Consider the following 6,666-nt stretch of genomic DNA (forward strand, 5'->3'; position numbering starts at 1 on the left):
CTTATCCTTACAATCCATATGAGAACTTGTTGTTATCTATTCCTAGGCAATATCTCATAACTCCTAAGAAGTAGCTCAAGAATCCGATTTTTCAAACTATGCGATAGAAATCCATCTACGCGATCAGATTCAGCATATTCTTTCTTTAAGTTTCTTCACTTTTTTTCCTTTGATTCTTAAAACATCGCCATGTGACCCAGTCACATCATGTATCAAGAATCTCAGAATAGAAACTTAACAGAGTTAGATAGTGGAATTTACCTGAAGTAGAGTCAAACTTATTGACTTTAACATCCTTAGGTAAATTTGGCAGCTTCGCAACCAATGCCCTTTCTTTGGCAATACAAACATATGGACCCTTTGATAATGGTACACAGGACTATCACAGACTTAGCTTTTCTCTTTACCATTTGGTCAACCGAGTTGACTATAGCCGATCCCTTTCCATTGGGAAGAGAATGCTTTACTGGATATCCAATGTCATCATTGTCAATGTCCATAAAGTTTTAGGAAGTTGATCTTAACAAATAGACAAGATCATTAAGGGTCTTGTCATAGTCTTTTTCATAGGTGTTCCAAAAGAACTCACTATGTGACTTAGAAAGTAGTTGAACCACCAACTTTCTCAAGACTTTGACACCCAACTCTCCCGGCTTGTCAATATGTGACTACATCTCCAAGATGTGACCACACCTAGACCTTGCCTTGCCAATAGGGCCTGAGTGACCTTAAACTTTTCAAGAACTTGTGGGTTAGGGAGAATAATTTGAAGAGGTGAAGAAGTATGATATCCATGGGACATCATCTTCATTAGGAAACCTTGTTTCAAGAGATTTGGGAAGATCATAGGTGTCTAAACCAGACATCTTTTGGGAGATATTCAAGATAGTTGATTTAAAGTCCTTAATATGACACCCAATATGAAATATTAAGGCTAGGACCCAACAAACTATTTTATAACTTAGAAGAGGTATGCCGTAATCCAAGCTATAAAATATTTGAAGGTAGGTGAATGACGATTCACCAATTTCCACCAAGATAAACGAAATGTATTATTAGGTTTTAATTGGTTTTGAAACTCCTAGATCTTTGAGATTCATTGAACTTTTCAAAGGCATGTTTCAATCTCGAGTGTGCCCTTTAGGTTTTGTGACTGGGATGCCGAGGATCACAAAACAAGGTGTGAAGTAACCATGCAAATCACTTGGTACCCTTAATAAATTACCCCTCAATCGATGTGCCGGTTAACCACACACGCACCATCGATACTATGATAAATATTAAGTCACCCTTTACCTACCTTGTTAAGTCCAAGTTAGTGTGCCGGTTAACCACACACGCTCCACTAACGACTTAGACAAAGTGTAAAGTGTAATTTCATGGATTAGCACCTTATTCACATTTTTCCTAAGTAACTAAGATTGGGTATTATTAAGAGTTTAGTTACTTAGTATTATCATTAATACTTTTAATGAAGGGAGAATTCTAGTCCTGTCAAACCCGTTCGGCTAACGACCCTCCACCAGTCAAGCAAGAGGTGGGTGAGAGTGGACACCCATTAAGTTGCCATTTTATAGGCAACAACCTTATACCCACCTTATAGACCGGCTTCGTGAATGAGGCGTACTAGCGGTAAGACTGACTTTACTCTTATACATATATATATTATTAACTTATAATATTATAAAGTATAAGGGTTGAATTTTAACTTTTAAAATTCTAAGGGCTAACTTGGAATTAAAGTATTCATAAGTGAAAACTTTACAAATTCCAAAACTTGAGGGCAAGTTTTGAAACTATTCAAAACTAATTAATTCCATAACTTATGTGTTTAAAGTAGTTTTAATCCAAAAACTCTTCAAGTTCCATAACTTGAGGACAAGTTATGGAAGACTTTAAACTAATAAAAGAATTAACTTTTCTTTATTTTATAACTTATGGAATTAATTAAGGTTACACTTTTTTTATCTTATTTTATTTTATTAAATGAAGAGACTCTTGGTCCTCCATAACTTGAGGACAAGTTATGGAGTCATAAAACCATTTAATTAGAACTAGACTCTTCATTTTTGTAACCTTTGCCAACTTTTATGAGTTTTAAGATTCATAAATGTGACTTATAAGTTACATAAACACATTTTATGAACTTCTTTTAGATTAATTTGGATTAAAACCAACTATCACATAATTTTATTCATTAATCTAAATTCACTCATAAAATAAGGTAACACAAAAAAACTTTTGGTGATCCATAACTTATTCTTAAGTTATGGAATCCTTTAAAACATTAACACCAAATTTTTTGTAACTCCATAAAACTTTGAATCAATTTTTTTTTTAAAACCTTTTCATATCCATAACTTATGGAGGTTTCAAAAAATAAAACTCTTTAGATCAAACTTTTAAAACTAATAAAATAATCATATTATTTTATCTTTTATTAAATTTGACCTAATTCAACTCATAAAGCAAATTATTCAAATTTTACAAATAATTAGTTTTTTCACAAGAACAAGTAATTATCTTAAAATTTGACGAACTTCATGTTTTTTTTCCTTTTTTTTCCAACTTTGAAAATAAAATATTTGCATCAATATAACAGAAAACAACCTGGCTCTGATACCACTGAAGGGTTTTGTGCATTCTAACACTTCCTAAGTGTACATGCAACCCTAAATACCTTGGATCTATGTTTTCTCTATTATACATGCAAATAAGAACTTCCAAGGTATTATCCTAATCTAGCATACAAAACAATAATGTAACAAGATAGAATACATACCTCTTGATGTAGAAAGTCTTCATGAAGCTTGAGTGCTTAGTGCCCCAAGTGTGACACCTCAAATGGAATCACAATCATCAAAACACTTAGAATGACTTGAGAGAATTCTACACTCACCAAAATCGGCTAGCCCTTTCTTCACACACACTAGTGGCCGATTTTTCCTCAATAATAAGATGCTTATGTAGTTACACAATTAGGGTAAACTCTTAATTGTCATGGCTTTCCATTTCCTTGGATCCATGGGTACAAATACACCATGGAGCATCCATGGACCATCCTATGGGTTTTAGCCCAACTTGATTATCCATGGAGCATTAGCCCACTATACAAGTATGGATGATTTACACAATCAACCCATATATTTAATTAGTCTTCTTTTGATCACTTAATTAATCCTAGATTAATTCTTGATCAATACTAATTAAATAATCTTATTATTCTTATTATTAATATACTAGAACTTATAATATATTAATAACCATAAGTGTCTTATTTCTCTCATTCAAGTGCATGATGGTATGCAACCCAAATGGACCATGCCGGGTCGGGTCAAGTCTTACCAATTATAGTTATGGACTTAGACATTAATCCAACAATTAGATCTTATCATTTTAGGGCATTTCTAAGGCCATATTCGGTTTGAGTGTGTATCATGAAGTTACACTTCAGATCTAGAACCATTGAGGCTTCCCATGGAATAAAGGTGCCAACTTTATGGCCATGGGAAGCCCGTGCATCTTATAAACCCCTTTTCATGGATTTTGGAGCCAAAAACCCCCATGCATGGACATCAAGTTCGTAGCTTTACGTATGAAATGGAACCTACGAGGTCAGATCTATGGTTTTGATGCATTAAGACCCATTAAAATCGACTGTATGGTTTTGGACAAAGAGGGAATCGGTGAGTCACTTGGGTGACTCAGCGAGTCGGGTCACAGTATCCCCCAAAAGTCTTTTGGAAATGATTCTTGGTTGAGTTGAAGGAAAACTCACCCTGTTAAGGGTTTGTTATGGACCTGAAGATCAAAGGACTCGACGAGTTCAAGGCAATGTCCCAACCTCTTGAAGACGGACTCGACGAGTTCAAGGAGAACTCGACGAGTCATAAACTAGACTCATTTATGCGGATGAAGATGAACTCGACGAGTTCAAGGATGAACTCAGCGAGTCGATGAAGATGGTCCCAATGTTATGGTTGAAGGAGAACTCGTTGAGCCCTTGATAGACTCGGCGAGTAGAGTCGGGATCTTAACATTTTGTAGAGGTGGGGACTCGACGAGTTGGTGGACCAACTCGGTGAGTCGAGTCAACTGGGCGTTGACTTTGACCGAGATTAACTTTGACCAGGGTTTGACCTTAACTTTGACTAGGACTTGGGTTGACCCTTGTAACGGGTTATGAGTATGTATTAGTAATCAAGAAAGGTTGTTGTGTAGGGATTGAGGAGTAGAGACGAGTTGTTTCCCGTTCCGAGGACTGTGCAGATACTACATAACATCGAGGTGGGTTACTTTCCAATAGAAGTGGGTCTAAGGCACCAAGGTCGGCCCACTAGTAGTTGATTATACTTGAGATGATTGTCTTTGTGATAATTGTCTGGTTTGCTACTACCTGATATGTTTATGTGCTAACATGTTAAGTTATATATGATAGTGGTAGTAGGAGGGGACTACTCCCTGAAGTTCGGTTGTTAGGACCGAAGGGTAGGTCGGGCACCCCAGATATGTCTGACAGTATGTTTATGTTATGATATATGTGGTAGTACTGGTAGGGTGAAATAGTCCTCGGAGTTCGGTTATTAAGACCGAAGGGTAGGTCAGCACCCTAGAATGGCTTGACTCGGGTAGGTCAGCACCCCAAAATGGCCAGACCGGGTAGGTCGGGCACCCCAGAATTGCCCGACCGTATGTATTGTCACACCCCCAAACCAAGGTTGGCGGAAACGTACGGGGGTGGAGGACTTCATGTATAGTGTCACAACAACGAGTATAATAGTGCTCAAAGTAAATACAACCATCATAAATATAATTGAAAAGGTTACACCATGGTATATGTTTACATGTTTCAAAATCAATTACATTATGATGACAGAATAAACGGTTTGACGATTTAACGTCCCATCCTGAAAGTGCTGATGTTTTCCTTTTTCATTGATTTCCTGAGAATACAAGTAGTTTTGAAAAGTGTCAACAATTAAGTTGGTGAGTTCATAAGATTTTTGTTTGAGGAAGAAACCGTTTTCCTTGTAAAAGCGATAGAGTATGATTTCCAGAAAATCCAATATTTTCTTAGTTAAGTGTGAAATGAATGCTTCGATGTTATGCGATAATGAACCCCAGAAAGAACCATAGATTCCTTCTATAATCACTCAACGTATATAAGTTATATAAAATTTAAGTCAAATAAATCGTTGAATATAATGGGTCTGCCCAAGGTCCACAACCAAACAAGGAATAGGAGATAAGGCGGGCCCACCAATTCAATGTCGATTTCAATTCAATTTTATATAACTCTAACATGTACACTTAGTAATTATAGCTGAAAACTAACAATTCTAACGATATTTAGTTTTAATATAAAAAAAAACCATTTTGTGTAAACCTGGTACTTTGTATTTGTAACCCTTTTTGTATAAATCTGGTACTTTGTATTTATATCCCTTTTTGTATAAGTCCGGTACTTTGTATTTGTAGCCCTTTTTGTATGAATCCGGTACTTTGTATTTGTATGAATCTGGTACTTTGTATTTGTACCCCTTTTTTTATAAGTCCGGTACTTTGTATTTGTTCCCCTTTTTGCATAAATCCGGTACTTTGTATTTTTACCCCTTTTTGTATGAATCCGGCACTTTGTATTTGTACCCCTTTTTGTATAAATCCAGTACTTTGTATTTGTACCCCTTTTGTATAAAAACATTTTGTAATGTAAATGGACATAAAATATACCTATTATAATTTATCAAAATGTTTTTAATGTATATGCAACCTAACTATACCTATTATAGTTTAGCGTGTTTGTTTGTGGTGTATAAGAAACATTTTCTATGTAAGTCGAATGTATAGCAAAAATATAACCATGTTTATCATGCGTTGTTTTGTAATATTGGTAATAGTGGAGAATTCTTACAATTCAGTCAGTATTTTCTAATATGTATAATTATACCACAACAAGAAACACATGTAAAATATGAAATCCTCAAAGATTAACACTTTGCTCAACAAGTTACAAAGTGTGATGAAAGTTATAAGCTGTTATCTAGATTTTGACTTTTCTACACTGTTTTAGAAAAATCATAGAAAAATCATACGAGGTCGAAAACTAAATCCGTAAATTCTGAGAGTTCATAAAATGTGTCTAATCTATTCACAATGTTTATTATGATTTTTGGAAGTCTTTAACTAGTGTTAAAATGTTCATATTCACAGACTGGTCCGAATTCGTTTATGAAATGATAGGCAGTTTTGTAAAAATCACCATAAATCGTAGAAAAATCGTATTGGGATGTGCAAGTAGTCATTTTAAAGGTATGAAGCTGAACTATTTGCATATTAAACAGATTTAAAAGATATTAAGTTTAAGACAGTCAAAACAGTCCGTGAATAAGACTCAACCTTTCTGATGAAGGTTGTTGTTTGAGTTTGGTTGTGCTCTTGGTGTTTTAATTTGTACCCCCCCCCCCCCCCCCTTAAAACTTAAGAAAAAGACGAAAAGATAGGGGTATGAACTCACCTTGTGTGTTCTTAGTGGATGGATGTTGAAGAAAAGAAGTGTTCTACTCAAGAACACTAAGAAGATGCATTGAAGATTTCGAGAATCTAACACAAATATGATGGAGTTTGTGTAAGAAAAGATATCATTGGAGTAGAAGGAAGTGAAATAAT

Source organism: Lactuca sativa, chromosome 3 (assembly GCF_002870075.4).
Source record: "Lactuca sativa cultivar Salinas chromosome 3, Lsat_Salinas_v11, whole genome shotgun sequence".
NCBI lineage: Eukaryota > Viridiplantae > Streptophyta > Magnoliopsida > Asterales > Asteraceae > Lactuca > Lactuca sativa.